Raw genomic sequence first — 19336 nt, 5'->3', positions numbered from 1 at the left:
TCCAGAACCCCACTCCTATTTTGATTAGGAACCAATTTAAGATTAAGAACTTATTAAGACTGATTTACAGTTTGTATTTATTATTCTTCAGATTACAAATACTCTTGCCATAATGTTAATGCCTCTTTCTGTGTGCTCCGTTAGGTTGGTCACTCCTGACTTTCTTTTTCCCACACTGTCCTTAAAGCTTAAAAAATTTTCTTCCCTTTTCAATACTGAATGATAAGCACAAGTACAGAAACATAATACACATCTCTTTAGCCTGTTAGCTGAAAAAAAAGCAAGCCAGTTTTGCCTCCCTTTATGACGCAGGAGAAAGAACAGATTTCCCAGACCATCCTAACAGCCCTTCCTCACATCTGTCCCAAACTAAGGCACTTTTCTGTTTTTTAACATCCCTGACCAGAATTCTCCATATCTGCTTAATTCCTGGACACACCAGCATTAAAATTTTAACATCACCATGGTACCAATGGTTATACTTGAGTCTTTTGCATCTTTTCATTTAACATTTTCATATTTCATATATTTTTACATATATTATATAAATATATTATTGTACATTCGTTGTTACTGCATGACCATGCACTTTGTCCTGTCCTGTTTATGTCTCTATTATTGCAAATCCTCCATCTCATTCAGTCCTGCTGAGTGAGACTCCCGTCCTCCCCTCTGGACTGACAATGCCTCTCAACTTTGTTCCAGCTAATTTTATTAAAGCAGTCCTTTCATGTGTCCATCAAGACCAAAATGCCATTTAAAACTGTCTGAAGACTGCTCTTTGAAAACTATCAGCAGTTTCCCTCCAGCCCACACTTCCTCCTTCAACAGCACTAACTCACCTTCCCGTACCAGTCCCTAAACCATCACACACCATCCTTGGCTTTAAGAAACCTCCAGCATGATGCTGTGTCCTGTGCTGTACTGACATTCATCTACATGAGGGGAACTGTACTTGCAGTGCTCCTCCAGCCTGGCCACTGTCTTGCTCCATTAACTCTCCAGCAACCCTCTCCTGCTGAGGACAGTCACCCTCAGAACCCACCTGTCCCCAAGCACGGGAAAAACTGTACAGGTAGTTTTTAAATCAGAAGGCATGGGTGGGCACACAAAACATATCCTTGTTGCAGATGGGGGAAGCAAAGGGATAAGCATGCACGAACAATCATCCTTCCCACACCTATGCCAATGGCTGCCCCACATTCCTGCCTGACCCCAGTATGCTCCTGCTCCCCATCACCTTCCCCAAAACTGCTCCGGCATCACCAAGCTGCTGTAATGAAAGCAATGGCTTCTGGCAAAGACATATGAAATAGGCACCAGCTGCGCTACCCCATCTAGACATCTAGATGGACACAAACAGCGAGCAGGGGGAAACCGGTGGTGTGACCTGGGAACAAGTCACCCACCCATGGCTCAGCCAGCCCTGGCCTCCAAGCAAGGGGGAAGGAGGGTGCCAGAGCAGAGGGCAGGCAGCAGCAGCCTGCTCCCATCCCACATGCTCACGGTCCAGCTGGTCAGCACAAGTGCACCAGTCCTGCACTGCCAGCAGCTGGGTGGGAACACAGAGACCTCCCTGTCCTGGCACAGAAGGGAGGTACGTGGTCTGTTTACCCAGAAAGTTTGGGCACGTCTGCTGAAATTCCATAAACCCGGAAGATTTATTGTAGAGGCTCTGACGTCACCTTCACACAGAAACAGACATCCCAGCAGTGAGATATGAGACTGAAGCAGGAGAAATTTGTAGCGGCCTGCTTCCCAAACACCGGCAGTCACAGGTTAGTGTGCTACATTACAGCTGTTCCGTTTGCTGACATCTTATCTCTTATGTACTTATATACCCATTACCATAGTAACCAAATTCCTCAGAACAGAAAATGTAATTTTTGTATCTAGTGTATTAGAACAAAATTATTAAGTTTACAAAGGCAAGCACTCCAAAATTAGAAAGTGTCAGAATTCAGACTGCCATCTCCCTTGCCACCCATCTTTGCTCGCTGCCTCCCTTTCCATCTCCCAGGCTCCCAAGTCACCTCTCCTAAAAACCTCCAGCTCCATTTCTCCATCCGCTGTAGCTCCTTCCTCTCTGATCCCTCTGCAGCCCCAGTTTCCCTATACTTCTGTCCTGACGTATTCTTATCTCTTCTCTCTCATCTGACTTTTATACCTTCTGCATTCACACCAGGCATTTTCCTCCTCCACACTGCCTGGGTGCTCTCCAGGAATGATTCACTGCACACAGGACAGAGATTCCCAACAGTCTAGGAACTGGAAACAAGAGGAGCCTCTCTCTTGCAGGGAAAAGTCCTTCTGATCTCCCATAGCCCAGGGCTGGAGCATCTTCAGCTGCTCTCTGAGGATAACTGCCTGCTCAGCACCAGGAGCTGCAAAACGCCGCAGCAACGCAGAGTGCTGGTTTACCCTCTTACTACCATTGTACAATCGCTGTAAGAGTAGGTCCCACCAAGGAATGAGCCCCTGTTCTAGGAGGTGTTTTGCAAATACAAAGAGAGTCTCCATCCTGATGGAACTTGTATAAAACAAATTAGCCTTTACTTGCCTATATGCATGGAATGCTCAAGTGCTACGTTTTCTCTAACAACAGCATCTGCAATCACTACAGAAGTGAAAAGTGGAATCCACTGCAGTAGAACATAACCAGTAAATTCAGCAGACCTCTCCTTAGAGAAGGTTTACTAAAAGGTCCATCAAATCACAGACTTAGGCATCCTGCTGCTTGCCTGCCTCTCCACTAGAAAGACAGGTTAAGTAGATACATCATTCTGGCACACACAGAAGGTAAATGACTACATCTTTTCTCCAAAAACCTGCTCTAAAAAAATCATCTGGCTCTTTTCTGGTTTTGGCAGTATAGCTAATTGTCCTGAATACAAGGGATGAAAGAGGTAGGTCAGCATCTGCACCTGAAGCAAATACTTGGAACAACAATTCAGAAACCAGGGCCACAAAGCAGGTTTTAATGCCCAAGGTCCATTCTACCCAGGCTGACTCTTACTGGGAGTATTTAAGAAGTTTTTTCTCCTGTACACCACTTCTCCAGCTCCCAGGCAAGAAATACAGCACTTTCTTCTGGCCTGAAGAGAGGAGGAAAGTGCTTAAATCGCTTGAATGTACCTAATAAGCACTAAAGAATTTTAAGGCTGAAAAGGCAATTCAGCTCAAGTAGGAACACATCTATCCTAAATTGGACATAAAACTGTAATCGGAAGTTGCTCTATTCCAATAGCAGATCCAAACACCTTTATATTTCACAAGTTCTTTGTGTGCTCACACACAAAGCTGCTTAATCCAGCTGTTCTCAGCAATCATTCACAAAAGCAAATGAATGAAAAAGAAACAATCAGCAACCGTTTCCCCTCCTACCCTTTAGTTGAGGTGAACAATAATTTGATTGCTTCAGTCGATGGACAAAACTATTTTCTGTGCCTTTAAATAAAAGGTTAATTGAGATATGGTAGAACCTGCTTTCACACTTGGGTTTTCTGAAAACAAGGTAGTCCTGCCTGTTTCAAGGACTCTGGCCACAGCTTTCACATGAGCTGAGGCAGGGAGCTGCCAACAGGTGACTTTTCCAACACTGATCTGATCTTTGAGAGACACAGTAAAGGCACAGCATTGCAAAGAAAAAGCCAATTAAAATAATCTTACACTTCTCCTTAAGCATTCACTGCTGGCAGGGATTGAGCTCTAAGGCCTTTGTCTTAGCCTGCACCTTGCTGGATGGCAGCAGAGGCTGTTCTGAGGAGCCTGTGACCCGAAGGCTATCAGTGATTTGGTCGAAGCTAAGCCATGCTACTCAGAGGCTGGTAACTGGTAGAAGTTACTACCCAGAGCAACAACCACATGACACAGCCAGAGCAGGATCAAGCTGTATGGGTCTAAAGGGCTTCCTTAAAATGGTTGCAAGTATGCGACATAGGGGTCTGGCTCTATCAAGATAAGGAAGTAGCGCAGTGCCAGGGGACAAGGACAGTCACAAAAACAGCCCCAAGAGAGCAGTCGAACAGACCTTGCCAGTGGGACATTAGAAATTTTCAAAAATAAATCACCTGCTGGTTTGTTTTGGTGTTGGGTTGTTGGGTTTTTTTTTCCCAAAAACAGGGCTTGGTATTCTTTCTCCATTTTCATTTTAGTAAATGGATAACTTGCACAAAACACTGCACTTTTCTTACATGATGCCGCCCAAACATCCTCCTATTTCCCTGGAGAGTTTATCAAGCATTTTTAGACAAAACAAATTGGCTGCATTAGAATTTCAATACTGCCACTATATCTGTCCAGTTTCCCCTAAAATAATCCTCTTCCTTACAGTATTGAAGCATCTACCTTATACGCAGCTATGGCTGCAGTGAACTAGACCTTAACTCTGAGGCAGAAAAATTTGCATCACTTTTCACTTAAAATTTAAGAAAACTCATGGAATTTAAAAAGTAAAAGAGCACATGAGAAGACAATCAGTTGTTACCTAAAATTCAGCTTAATGACAGCTACACATCTTTAGATTTCATCATGCCACAGATAATTTATACTGAGAAACTGTACTAGAAATTTTGTCCTGGTGAACAGCAGAAGCTTTAACAAAGAGCTGTTCCTTTTGGGATGGAAGTGATGGTTTGTACCAGGGTTGATGGTATTTAATTGCTGGTGAAAAGTAAAATAAAATCATCTGTCTGGAATAAAGACCATTCCTTCTGAAGCTGAAATATTACCAGTCTGTGGCATTCAAGTGTATTGTCCATACAGTTTGAGGAAAGCAGATTGCAGCTCAGAGCGATGGTTTCACAGCCTGCAGAGAGAGGATGACTGCTCTGCATGACTGACATGGGCCAACTGTGTCAGCTCAACAGGATGGAGAAGACCACACCTATGATGTCTCCATTCACAGGTTCTTTGGCATTTCTCAGGCCTTATGCTGGATCTGGAAGAGTGTGGAAAGACCAGAGCTCTGGTGACTATGGGTCGCTCCATCTCCCCCACCTCTCCCTGGCCCCCACCCCCTATTTTCACTAGTTTCTCCTAAAAGGATATTATTCAACTGCCAAAACTCACAATGTCACATCTGACCTATACTTTCATTACCAAGGCTTAAAAAGCACATGATATTTGCTGAGTACTTAGCAGAGTTGCAGTAAACAGTCTTACCTTACAAACATGTAAACTATGTGACTAAAAGTTGACTTGTCTGAGACCACACAAGTTCACAGCAAGAACAGAAAGGTCTGACATCCCATTTCTTACGCCAACTATTAACTACATGGGGTCAGTGTTTCTTTTTCAAGTTTCACCCAGTGCCCAGTCTATTAAAATAAGGAGAAATATTAATTTACCTGATTTTATAATCTTGAATCTCAATATAACTTACATTTACCACAAGACAGCGTTAAACCTTTGCAGAAGAATGGCTAAGTCTGTGAATAACAGAATCATAACCGCCAACATCTTTCACCTCGAGACTCCCAGCCTGCACACAACCAGAGAGCATGGGGGCTGAAGGCTGTCTCTGCTCCAGTGGCTGTTTAGAGGTAGATGTTATCAAATCCCTTTCACGTCTGTTTAGATTGCAGGAGACAAGCACACCCACATCATAACAGGAGAAAAAAAACCACCCTCACATCCTTTTGGCAGCCAACTATCGGAAGGGGCACAGGGAAAGCAGGAGCTCCTCACCCCTAGAGTCTGCCTGTGAAGGGCACTAGTAGGGTGTAACAGTAGAGTAATACAGGGAATTTCTGCACTATTGCAGTCTGCGCTGCACCTACTCTAGGGACAAATAAAATTCCCATCTCCACAATCTCCAAGGCTGTCAATCTGACACCTTTTGTGAATACTAAATTCACACGTACAAAGAACTTTCTCCTTTGTAGGTTTTGAAACATCTCACATGCCGTTTCCTACTGGTAACTGAACAAGCAGCATAATTTCATACCTGGCAATTTGAAGCCTCTTTTTCAGCAGTTTGGAATAACGGATTATGCCTTTTGTTTGTCAGTAGGAACAGACAAATAAGAGGGGAAAAAAACCAGTAAAGTTTCAAGCAACATTTCCTTTATTAAAAGATCTATTTGCTGACTGCTCTTGTTGGCTAATAAACAAAGGGAAAGTCAGGTGTCCATTTTACAAATTCTAAGGATCTTGGATTTTTGAGCTGGGAAAGTAGGACAACCTCCTGATACCTTGGGCAGATACACCCCTAACAACCAACCAGCAAACAGTGAGAACTGCTCCTTCATCATGCATGCAGATCACCCATGCCGCCCAGCTGGACAGGGAGCTACTGAGAACTCAACACGCCATGCCAGAAAACAGTATTTACTTTTTGTACACAAGCTATAAAGAGCAACCAAGAAGTAATTAAGGTTCCTGAACACAACGGGGCAAAGAATATCAGCACCAGTGTTGCTCACTGCCCAGAGTTCTTACTACATCTGGACAGCTTCTCAGGGACCACCAGCCTGTCCTCTCACAACCAAACTCGGAGCCGACAGCCTCCCAACACCTGAAAATGCCTCTCTGCAGATTATTTTGCAAAGTCATGTTGAATGAGGGAGTATCCAGAGCTCCAGCCTGAAAAAGAAAAAAACCCTATCCACATTTAAACGAAGCGTGCCGCTCAGGATAGCTAACAAGCCACATGAAAGCCAGCTGCTGCTAGGCCACAAAAGGGCTCCCGTAAAGAAGGAAGAACTCTGATACGCTCTTATGTTAAATTTCACAGGCCTGAACAAAAATCAGCCTGGTTCTATCAGCTCTGCAGTTGGTTTTGGCTGCTCCCCTGACCCTGGCCACAGCCCAACAGCAATCTTGGTGGAAGGCCGCTGTTAGTACTACCATGATATTTGTATAAACATCTCAAGTGTATGGGACAGTTCCCTGGTAGAAACCAGCACAAACATGACAAGGAGTCTCTGTGCAGTGCTTATTTAGGGATCTCCAAAACAGTAAAAACAGAGAAAGGTTACATTAAAAGGGAAAAGATCCCTGAAGCAAGCAGGACTTAGGTATTTATAAAATGCCTGTATATTTGCATCTAGCACGTAATATACATCACATCTGCCAGCCAGGCAGGCAGAAGTTATTTTTGAGAACTTGATAGTAAGAACTGAAAAGAAGGAACTGTGCTTCTGCTCCCTTTTTTCTACAAAGCTAATTCCTGTTGTATAAAGTCAGCTTGAAAGCTCCTTTCAAAGAAAAAAGGGGAGGGACGAGAGGAAGAATCAGATCCGCTTGTTTTTTGTATTTGACATTCAGGTCTCGTCCCTCTGTTTTGTTTTCCTGGAGGACGCAGCGGCGCAGACCTCGCAGAATGATGACATCACACCTACAAAAAAAGCAAAACCCAAACAGGAGGGAAGCAGCTCTCCCTCAAACAGCTTGGAACAACGCTCCGCTGCTGGCTCTTTCTTCCCTTCTGGACAATTCAAAACTTCAGTGTGTCCAGGGGTAAAGGGTTATTCCCTGCAGACCCCCTGGGCCCATGAGAGCAGCCCACCCAAATGGGAAAGGCGACAGCCTCCATGCTTTCCAGGCCAGGCAGAACCAAGTTAAGAGGTGGTTAGTTACTGTTCACCTATAGAACGTACCTTGCATGCTACATTGTTTTATGCTTGTTTATGCCTGTTTTATTACAGGTTTCGAGTTAAACAGGCAAGTGGCTTTTACCACGATGAAAAAAAGCAAAGCATAGCATGTTTAAATCACTGTAAATTGGAAACTGCTCTTACTTAAAGGCTTTATAAAGTTATTTCTTCCGTATGAGTTAAGGATTCTAAGAAGCATCTTTCCTGCAGAGCAAGTACACATGCTACACCAGAGACAGAGGAACTGCTAGATGTGTATGCATGCAGAAGGTAGCACCTGCAGAGGGAAAAAAACCCCACACCTCTTGCAGTGATAACCTTGTCTGTATTTATTAAAACTCAGGAGACGCCCATGCTAGAACACATGCACTGACTGCTCCATGTCACAGGGAGATTTATCTTTAATGTAATACCTGAACTCAACACATTAACATGACTGGCAAGCTCAGAAACAACAGGTTTTATGTGAGAAATACCTACAAAATCTTGGAAATATATCTCCAGCATGCTTCTTGGAGATTCAAGACACTGAACTAGATGGTACACAACCATATTCCTTGCTCCTAACAATTTAAGACTTAAACAGCAACAAAAAACAGCAAAGAAAAAAAAAAGGAGAATTACAGAAGGAGAAGATACTAAATACCCAGTGGTCACATGGTTCCACTGATAGTTCCCGAACAGCAGAATGGTGACACATCATTCAATAGCTCTTTGCTGTGATTTTTTTGGTAATTAAATATGAAATTAAGGCAACTGCCATCTCCACCTCATGCACAAGCTAACTGGTATTAGCAGCCTGCTCAACTCAGACAGAATACTAGTAATTTCTCAACGCAGAAAATAAAACATAGCCTTGCTACTAACTTAGGGACAATGCCCCAGCAATAACATCAACTAACCAGGTATCGTTCTCAGATTTTGTCCAGAAAAAAATTTTAACAGATGCCATTGTACAGGATCTCTCCCACCTCCCCAGAATTTACAGGTCCTGTATTACTATTCCTCATCTACTCTGAGAAATTCTGGCATTACAAATGGGTGATTTCAGATAAAATGCAATTACAGATTTCTGTGAAGCAGCTGAAGTTTACTAAAGAGTTTGTCTTTAAGACTTTGAACAGTGAAATGGTAAGACACTGGAACACGCTATCTACGTGTCTCGATCTCCTGCCTCAGTGATTAAAAGAAAGAAAATGAGACAAGCAACTGCCATTAAGGAAGCATCATAAGGAGGTGGTAACTCCACTCAGAGAAGGAATTTTACTCATAGGTTTGAAGTCTGAGATCTGTTATATCAGATGGGCCCAATGAAGCATGCTGAATCCTGTTGGGTTAACTCTGGAGACTAGTCAGGACAGACGGACAATGACCATCTCTGTAATTTTCTGTTTACATATTTACAGAACGTATTTTAGTGGTGAGACTGTATGTGTCATGTCATTAGAAATGCTAATCACAGGCATGAAATCACACACAGAAAACCCCTAAATCAGCAGGTGCTCGATGCCTCCAAACCAGAAAATAAGCAGACAAGTAGAATCACAACTCACACCATACTCTCCTTCCACTCATGCTGCTCCATATCACTCATGCTAGTCCGTATCATCCTTATTTCCCCAACACCTATGTAAATAGGTAGGTAGATTTTGCAATGCACATGAAAAACAGGTATGAAGTATTTCAAACCAGCACTGGTAGTGTTAGTTCCAAAGCTAAAAGCAGATCTCGAAGAAAACTTGCTAAATTTCATACTCCATGGCTGCGGCAACATGGAACAAAAACCCCTCAGAAAACCAAGGTCCCAAAATATTTAGCACTTCCACAAAGGTTCTCAAATTTCAAGATTTTTATGCTTTTTGGATTATTCAGTTTAAAAATAAGAAGACTGAAGCAACAAAATCCTTAGTTTTATTATTTCCCGGTAAGCCCCAGCAATTTTACTGCATAGATATGCTTTAAATGAATACCAACACCATAAACCTCTCTGCAGAGACAAAGTAGAATCTAGAACAGATGAAAGTTACTTGTGATGAGCCAAGCAATGGCTCGCTTGGCAATGCTTACAGATTCCTGACAGGTTACAGAGGCTCAAAGCCCTTCTTCCTTCCTAGTGCATCAGGTGAGAACACTTTCAGCTTTTTAAAGAAAACAGCAGTATGCATTTGCATTACACAGTAACTAGACCCTTAAGAAGATGTGAGATTCAGCTGCAGTAGGGACTGCACAAACAAGATAAAACAATGCACTCTGCCTCCACAGATCTCCATAAAGATGTCCAGACAATCCCCAAGTCTTGCAATTATATATGCTCAAGAATATTTTTTTACTTAGGTGAGCAGCCCCCAGTTATCCCTGCATGTGACTGATTCCCAAAATGAAAAATTTAGATTGCTGTTCATCAAGTTCAGTGACTGATCTACAATACATTAAAGGCCTCTCTCAGATTTATTTAAAAATGAAAATAAAAATCAGCAACAAATCACATCACAGTAACATATTACAAACTTCAAGATCTAGCCAGCTCGTTCATGAATGGCATCAAATTGCCATTATGATAAGAAAAAAACCCCAATTGCCTGTATTATCACTAGGCCAGCGCGACTTTCGGGAAGAGATCTGGGACAGTGCTGCTCCTGAACTTTGAGGTCTGTGCTGCTCCACCGCATCCCACAGACAGTGCGGTATCGCATACACTTCTGCTTCTACTTTACAACCTAGAAGGCACTGCAGTCCTGCTGGTCAGATGTTAATTGGGGACCGAGGAGACAAAGTTTTCTACCTCTGTCACCAGCTATGCTGGGCAAATCACTTACTCTTCCACCTGTACTTCAGTATCCCTGCTTTATAAATGTGAAAAATAAATACGCATTCATCATCCTTTTAAAATACCTTGACATTTATGGATGAAATTCAGAACTCAAAATTACTATTATTATTCTGCCAACTCAGAGAAAGGTATAAAAACATCACACGTGTAAGATAATCTTTCTGTGTTATAGCTTACTTAAATTTCTATTTGTGTATTAGTATTTCATTTCTCATCATATTAATATTAATGATCGCTGTTTCTATTTAAACATAAAAATATTTGTAATACCTACAAGAAGTATAGTGATTATACCAATTTATAGTCACTACAGTAATTAATTTTCAATACCAGAGAGCACAATAGGAAGACTATTCAAACAATGATTGTACATCCCAGGGCTGGACCAGCCACTGTGGAAAGACTCCAGAGCCACGCGTGATGGCCTGCCTGCACAGTCGCCCACAATTACCATTTCCTGCCATAGGGGAAAATATAAGATACTTAAAATAATGTGCGAATTCATATATCCAAGACATAGGGTGATTTTAACAAAAAGCACCTACCCCTAAAATGTTTTGGAAAATGTAGGGACTTTTCCGAAATACTTTAAAAAATAGCGTCCATCAAAAATGGCACAGCAAATCTTTTTCAATGAACCAGCAAATAATTATGTAAAAGTTCTTTATGTTTTTGTGACAAATTATGAGCTAGTGAAGGTAAATCACATTCTTTATAAGTAAACTATTTTCATGTTAGTCTAGTATCCAAAGCACTCTGCTTGTTATTGTCAAATCAGGAACAAATCTTTTGCCCAGTCTTGCTTTTGCAAACAGATTTAAAACATCAGTATTGCAACGAAATCAAAGCTAATGGTGATGATGGGAACTTGCTTCTTCCAGAACATTTTATTTTGGATAAAAAGCATGGATATTGACCTCTTCTTAAGTACAGGTTATCTTAGTGTTTGCAGCCCTGCGCTCCGCCTTCCCAGTCAGCAACAGACTGAAATTCTGAAGACTCTGGTCAGTTCAGGACTGCTGTGTAGGTTGATCTGGTAAGAATGTGGTCAACTTCTGAGCTAGCAGCTCACAACAACATCTTCTGAGACCAGGAGAAGGAAATATCTCCAGTGACTGTCATATAATCAACTAAATTCAGACCAAGCATCCTTAGGAAGCCCTCTCCACTGGCACACACTCCTTGTATGGCTCTGGGCACCTGAAGTAGCTTTTGGAATGGAGATGCTCTAGGATTCCTTTGCCCATGTATTGTGTCAAATGAAGGAAAAAATAATATTCCATCCTCCGCGAAGGACAGATGATCAGCATTCAGATGGGTTCGCCTGCATTCTTGCTGCAAAACGGGCAGGTCCCAGCAAGAATTAACAGGAGGTTCTACCACACACCCCCAGCCAGAGACTAACCTAGTTTTAAATACTTCAAAGCATGGGTTAGAGGGGGTTTTGCGTGGAAAGGGAAGAAGGAAAATTATGCCAAAAACCCAGGTAAGAGTTCAGGGTTTGCCTATATGGCAATTAACCTATAATAAAAATGGAGCTTGGCATTCTTAGCGAGGCACTGCCTCTGAAACGTATCATTATTTCCTTCCCAACTTTGATACGCACTTCTAGAAGCCAGCATGAAATTTCGTCAAGGCCTAGGTTGCCCTCTTTTTTAATTAAAGTGGCAAACCTCCATAAAAACCTCAAACTAGGAGCCTGCCTGCATACTGGTATGTAGTGAACAAGTATAAAGTGGGGTTTGTAGCAGCTCAGCTGATGCCAGGGAAAATCATATCACTGCAACACAGTTAGTCTTTATGGTGGTGAAACCACATTACTCCAGTTAGTCCAGTACATAATTCTCAAGACAAGACTTCGATGTGCAGAGAGTAATAAAAAAGCTCAAGATGTGGGAGGGCAGTGGATTTAAAGGCAGAAGACCATGTGCTGTGCATAGATCCTGTGCTCCGTTTGACCCTTGAAGAGGCAGACAGCTTACCTGGGGGTACAGGGCCAAATCATACATAAATAGATTTCAAAAGCAAACTTTAACTAGTTTGCTATCTAGGCCAAGAAACAGTTCTGGAACACATTTAACACAGTTTAATCACATCGAATCACGGCTGGCCCAGAACTGATTTTAACAACTGTCAACTGCTCTTTGGGACAGGCAAAGCCAGAAAGCCAAGATCACCGTGTACACTTTACGAAGAACACAGGGACAACCCAAACATTCAGAGCAGCAGCAAAGCAAGGCACATTCAAATCCCATGATCTTTATTCAGATTGGGTTACAAGGAAGTGGGAACTGGGAGGAGCTAATGCTGGTGACAACTGCAAGCCAGAACTAAGGAAGAAACATGTTGCACTGCCACCGGGACACAGCTTGAGAAATCTTAATAACTGATGGAGAAAGTTACTGCGCTACTTACTGTATACCCGTGGCCTATTTGAGAAACAGTGTTAGCAAAAATAACCTCTCCTCTCATCTCCTTGGCTGGGGGAGGGAGTGCCAGTCACCAATTAAAAGGGGACTGAGGCGGGAAATAAGAATTGCATACTAAGAAGGGGGAGGGAGGCAAAAAGTTAACAAACATGTGCAATACCACATGCGATTCTTTCCAAGAAATCCCAGTACAACAATTATCTGGGAACAGGCTCATGGGTCTGTTATTGACTTTGAGTAGTGGTATGTCAGGGAAGAGGAAGGATTGCTGGATGCTTGGAAAACACACTGAACACATGGGCGAGGAACAAGCCAAAAACTGTTACAAGAAATGTTCCCTACCCTTTCAACATACTTGCATTCGCATATTCCACTTTCCCATGCTCCTGGATCCCAAAGCTTTCCGCAGGTTAAAAATCAGCCAGACCAGAATGAACTGAAGCTGAACCAGCAATGCCAAGAGCGGGACTGATCCTAAAGGACCTAACCCCTCAAAAACTGTGCCTACTGATGCTCAGTGAATGGCAGCAGACTAAAGGGAAGAAAAAATGTTTTTGAAGTTTAGCTGAACTAAGTGAAAGGCTGAAAGCAACTTTATCCGCGCTTTAGGAATTCAGGTATAACACACATTGGTTTTGGGTCTACAAGCCATAAGCAAGAATCTCTGAGATTAACATTACAATCAAAACTTATTTTTCAAATATGGCTTGACATAACTGACACGCAACAAAAGCCTCCAACTAAATTCACAGGCACCACTCACCCACATTCTGATAGAAGGCTGCCCTGTAAACACGCTACATTTGATGAGCGTAGGAGAAAACTGTTTTTATAAAATTACATCTCACTCTAAAGAAAATATTTGCATGGCTGTAGCCAGGAGTGTAATAAGGGTCAGTGGAAGATCACAGGCACAGAAAACTGCAGAGCCTGCCAGTTTTAGAGTTCTGTGATTTTTACTTCTTTCCTCAGGATCTAAGCTTTCCCCAAAACAAAACATTTCTAGCCTTTTTCATTCTAAGGACAATATTCAATATGTAAATCTCATGCTGTCACCCCATCCTGACCCCTAGAGAAAAATCAAACCCGTTTCTAGCCAAGCAATACAACAGGCAGAACTATTAGCTACTGTCCACTCCTATTAAGAAGCCATCATCACTGTAACTCATGTTGGGATTGTCCTCACCGTACCCCTCGTCTCTAAGCTACACTGTAGGTGCATAACTCTGCACATCCAGGCCCAGCAAGCTCCGATTAAATTGGAGAAACTTTTCTGCTTAGACAAAACTTATTCCTGTTTTGGCAATTTCATGGTATGTTTACAGTGGCTACCTTGCTTTTTCTCCTGGCAAAGAAACCAAGATTTAGCAGGATGTAAAAAACACTACAAAAATAATTGTCAAGAGCAACAATGCACTGATTTGTGACAAAGCATTAAAAGTTCTCAATCGCTTCCCTTTGGTAATTAAAAAAATACCACCATTCCAATGATCACCAAACACTTGTTCAAAAACTGCTTTAAGAAACCGGGTTTGGAGCACCCGTTGTGGTGTCTGACATCCACTGTGTTTCTAAGGGCCTTCAGAAAGTATTTCTTCCTCCAAGTTTTGTACTGTAAATGAGCACTTAGACAAGGCAGAGGGAATACAGTGTCTGAAAGCCAACTGCGCTTTTAAACAGCTTGCCATCCTCTCCTCCCACTTTGAGCACGCTTTCCCCCCTCAGACACTTTGCACTTCACCTCTGATTGTTTTTATATTTTAAGTTCTACTTTCACAGGAAGGACTCTGCTTCCCAGCTCTGCACAACTGAGCTCCCTCTGGAACTTCTCATGAGGGGATTAGTGGTTTTCTGACCCTTTATCCATTGGATTTTTTTCTAGCCTCTCCTCCACATATAAGTCAATGTATGATGAGCAACTCCTCAGCACATTAAAGAACAATAAAAACAAAGAATCCTGAAACCTAACTACTACAAGTTTAGGAAAAAATGCCACCAACCATGGCTGTGTCCAAACACTTCTCTTTGAACGAGCTGTGGTTCCATGGCAGCACAAACGGATCTAATTGCTGGCTGTCATGGTGCAGCAGCCGAGTCCCTTGGGCTTCTCTAGCAGCACCTAACTGTGCACCGAGCCACTTCAGATCACCAAGATGACACAAAACTTGCATTTTTCCATAGGTTAGCTTCAGCTCAGTGAAGGATTAAAGACCAGAGCCAATGGAATGACATACATGGAAAAGCAGGTGGAAGATAGGACCACACACCTCAATCAACTTCCAGTGTGCAGGAACTCACCAGATAGCACAAGGCCACACAGACCGGGGCTTCATCCTGCGTCATGTTGGTCAAGAGGGAGCAGTTTGTGGTGAAGATTAAGACACATTCAAGAGTTACAGAAGAAAGGCCAGCCATCAGTATCAGAAGGTATTAAATCAACCCTCTCTGTACTGCTATAGGTAAGCTTGCCCCAAACGTGGTTAACCGAGGGAGGACATCTGCGTTACCCATAACTGAAACCTTGCTGTCAGACCCAGAAAAACTTTCTAATTCAGACATGATTCTAGTCCTGTTTTGAAGTTAAGCTCTTCCCTTTGTCCAGGTTCACAAAAGGAAATAAACCCAAAAACCTTTGCACTACATAACATATTTGAACAGGAAAAATGTAATGGCCACCCATAACCACTATAATTCAGAGCTTGGGTCACCACTGGTAATACCAAAGATTTCTACAGTTTCTAGTGTGCACTTCAACGTAACAATATGTTGTTTACGTGATTTTAATATGAACAGAAACACAACAGAAAATGCTTCTGAGATAGGATTTTAGTGATTATGCAAGTGCTCTCCAAAATATACTGAGAATGGAGTAAGACAAGTGATATAAATCATACCTTCCTTACCACTTCTGGATCACAAAGAGAGCCAGATCAACCCTAAACATTCTCTTATTTGACAAAACATCTACACTGTCAAATAAACTTGTATGAGGCATAATTTGCAAATGGCTGTAGTCCCTATTGAGTTAGGTCAGAAGTACATCCTTCCAGAAGAGAGAGATGAGAGAGACAACAGTAGCGCATCCAGTCCATCTTTGCCACAATAAGAATTAGCACCTGAAAACGAAGTACCTGGGAACCACCTGAAGTTCCTGTTGAGTATGCAATGGTTGTGTCAAAGTGGAACTCACAACTGCAGAGTCGGCTACCTACAACATCTTTAAAACAAATCTCTGAATTCGTTGCCATATCTATTGTTCTCCACAAAACATCCTCATTACAGGAAATCCACTACTAGGATACATCTGAAGATGTAATTATTAGTGTGATATTTGCTTCTGTTCTAATGTATCTCACCAAGCATAAAAACTGAGGCTGTTTTACAACTCATTAAAAATACGTTATTCTGGTGACAAAAACTGATGAATTATAATGGATAGGCAAAGATGAAAGCTGCACAAATGGAAATATTATTTAGATGGAAGTAAGGATTTAAAATTCTCTAGCTTAGTTTACACCAGAATTTAATGGAAGGACATATGACAAATAACTTTTTCCAAAAGTCTAACTTGAGGCCTAAGTCACCTTATCTGTACGTAATTTTAATGCCAACATCTGGTCCTCTACATGGAGCATTTAATTTCAGTCTAGTTAAAAAGTAAAAAAAAAAAAAAAATCATCAACCTATTCAAGGAGTTTTTACTTCAGGCAGTTGTGTTTCAACAGGATTAAATTTAATTTAAGCTGTTCTACCAGAATCACTTTCTCTTCAGTGAGACCTTCTTAACAGAGAAGAAAAAACATCCTCTCAAGTTCAAAGGACAAATTAAGGTTCAAGTTTATCAACGTATTTCAGTCTACAGATAAAAGGCAGAGGAGTCCTAAAAATGGCAAACATACCAGTCAGAACTAGGCCAGTGTTGTGGAGAATCTAATATGAAGGCGCAAACCAATCGTTGATTAGGTTTGCCCTTGGACATAAGTAGCAAAAACTATGACATGCTCACTATGAACAGGCACAAAGGCAAGGCAAATGTAGGCTCAAAGTAGTTCCAAGAAAAATGTATCTAAAATCGTATTTATTGCAACAAAAGTTGTTGTTCTGTAATCCTGGAATACAAAACCAAACCTTCACTAGTGCTAAAATATATCACAGTTTTCTGCTGTATTTTCACTATTATGATGTGCTACCTACTAAAGCTATTTTTCAGACACTGAAAACTGAACTATACTGTTCAACATTACAGATAGGTATATATAAATATATACATATATATATATATGTAATGTTAGGGGTGGTATTTTGGGAACATTTCATTTGAAGCATTCCAAGCTGATAACCTTTATCCAAATACATAAAACAAGAGCCATGTCAAAGGCACTATAAATAGCATTAATAGTAAGGAATCAATAACATCCAAACCTTTAGGTAACATCTTATTAATCCGCTCTTGGCATGCATGGACACACTGCTGTAAGGGCTCTCAAAATGCAATAGTCAAAGGTGAAGGACACAATTTGTTCAACTAGTTATTAACCAACTCAGCCACTAAAATGCCACCTAATGAAACACTCCACACCATGATAAGCAGCGGAGACAAGCACGATAAACACGAACCGTTTTTCTAAGAAAATAAATTTAAGTCCTCAAGGCTAATACCATTCTGTCATTCTTCCGAAGACTACATAAAGATCTACATTTGACAACAACCATTTTAATCCCCGATTCTCCCCCCCCCCCCATTTCTTGTACCGCGCCCAACACAATGGTACAACTGCATGTTCCAGGTATCGCCTTTATATTTATTTCTTCTTTCACAGTGACAAGGGGTGAACTCTTAATGCTCCAAAGATGCTTGCAGCAAAGCAGGCTGAACGGTATTTCCAAAGACATACCCACACGCGGGTTAGAGAAACCTAGCCTCCATGAGATGTTTTAATCTGACAAATTAAAATGGTTGGGAAACGCTATTTGGCTAACGGAATCGGCTGCCACATGCATTGCTGAGGGGGAAGCAATAAAAGGTCTTTAAAATAGGTCACTTTCCTCCGAATCCCACACCAGCACCGAACAAAATGGTATATACACTGAAAACTCACCGCTTGGGGAGGAGCGAGGGGCAGGGAAGGGGGAAAAAAAAAAAAAAAAAAAAAAGGAGGAAAAAAATGGGGGGAAAGGGGCGGGGGGGCAGGAATCCGCGCCCGTCTCCGAGGGACCCCTAGCCCCCGGGGACCCGGGCTCGGCCGGCGAAGCCCCCCGGGGCGGCGCAGACAAAAAGGAGCGCGGCGCAGGGCACGCCTGGCCGGTGGGAGCCGGCAGCCCTGCCCCAGCCCTAGGCCTCTGGCGGCCCCTGACAGCGGCGGCCGCGGGGAACACCCCGCCGGCGGCGGCCGCCCCTCGGAGGGAAACGCCATTTCGCCTCCCGCTCCCCGCCGGTGCTGGGCGCCCGCCGCCGGGGCCGAGGCGGCAGCCCCGAGTCCTGCGGCACTGCCGCAGAGCGCGGCGGGGGAGGCGCCGGCCCCACCGGGCCGCCCCCCCCACACCTCCTCCCTCACCCCTCCCGGGGGCGCCCCCGCCGCCGACCCGCCCCGGCCGAGCCCCCCGCCGCGATGCCCGCCTTACCCTCCGCCGCAGCCGGGCTGGGAGCGCCGGTCGGCCCCCCGCGGAGGAGGAGGAGGAGGAGGAGGAGGAGGAGGAGGAGGAGCGGGGCAAGGGGCGGCGGCCCCGCGGGGGGAGGCGCCCCCGGAGGGGCGGCGGGCCCGGCCCCCGCGGGTGCCCGGGCGCGGCGGGCACAAAGGCGGCGGGGCACGGCACCTAAGATGGCAGGGCAGGCGCGGCGGAGCGCCCAGCCGCCGCCGCCGCCGCCACCACCACCACCACGGCCGCCGCCGCCTGGGCCCCGATCGCCGAGCCGCGGCCAGGCCGCGCCGCGGGGGCACGGCGTGCGGGAGGGCGGGCGGCGCCGGCCGTGCCTGCCGCGGCGGAGCGGGTCCCTCGGCCGGGCCGCGCCGCGCCGGGATAGCTGCCTGCCTGCCTGCCGCCTCCCCTCAGCACCGCCCGGGCTCCGGCTGCTCCGTCGCCGCCGCTCCGCGCTGCCCGCAGCCAGCGGCCCCCGCCCGCCCCTCTCGCGAGACTTCGCCGCCCTCTCTCCCCCCCCACCCCCCCCCCCGCGGGCGGCGGGAGGGGCGGGGGGCGGTGGGGGGGGGGGAGCAGGGGCGGGGCCGGGGGGCAGTTGTGGCAGTTATGGCGCGGCGGGGTGAGGGGGCGAGTGGGGAGGTGGTGTGAGGGGCAGAAGAGGGTCAGGCGGCCGGGGCGGGTGTTAGTTAGGGCGAGGGGTTGCCGAGGGAGAGGAGGGAAGGCGGGGGGTGCCTGAGGGGCTGGGGATGGTAGAGAGGGGGGTGCCGCAGCCCGGGGGCGGCGGGGGGGGGGGGGGGGGGGCGGCGGCGGAGGGGTGAGAGGCGCCTGAGGGAGAAGATGGC

At 44.5% G+C, this 19336-nt stretch overlaps 1 protein-coding gene across 2 annotated transcripts in view; it reads right to left on the bottom strand.

Moving 5' to 3' along the window:
- The window catches only part of TAOK1 (TAO kinase 1), a 73853-nt gene extending 55349 nt beyond the window's left edge, over positions 1-18504 (bottom strand). The window contains exons 1-2 of one of the 2 annotated variants that reach the window (XM_040616672.1): positions 18480-18504; positions 4731-4939 (exon numbers count right to left, since the gene is read on the bottom strand). The gene's annotated coding sequence lies outside the window, so the exon portion shown is untranslated. Of the gene's footprint in view, positions 1-4730; positions 4941-18479 lie in introns of those variants that run through there. The other variant, XM_040616688.1, reaches the window with a different exon arrangement.
- Positions 18505-19336: the final 832 nt, after the last annotated feature.

The sequence above is a fragment of the Falco naumanni genome, chromosome 1 (genome assembly GCF_017639655.2).
Source record: "Falco naumanni isolate bFalNau1 chromosome 1, bFalNau1.pat, whole genome shotgun sequence".
Taxonomy (NCBI): domain Eukaryota; kingdom Metazoa; phylum Chordata; class Aves; order Falconiformes; family Falconidae; genus Falco; species Falco naumanni.
The sequence above is the reverse complement of the archived record's forward strand: the minus strand, read 5'-3'. Positions and strand labels throughout refer to the sequence as shown.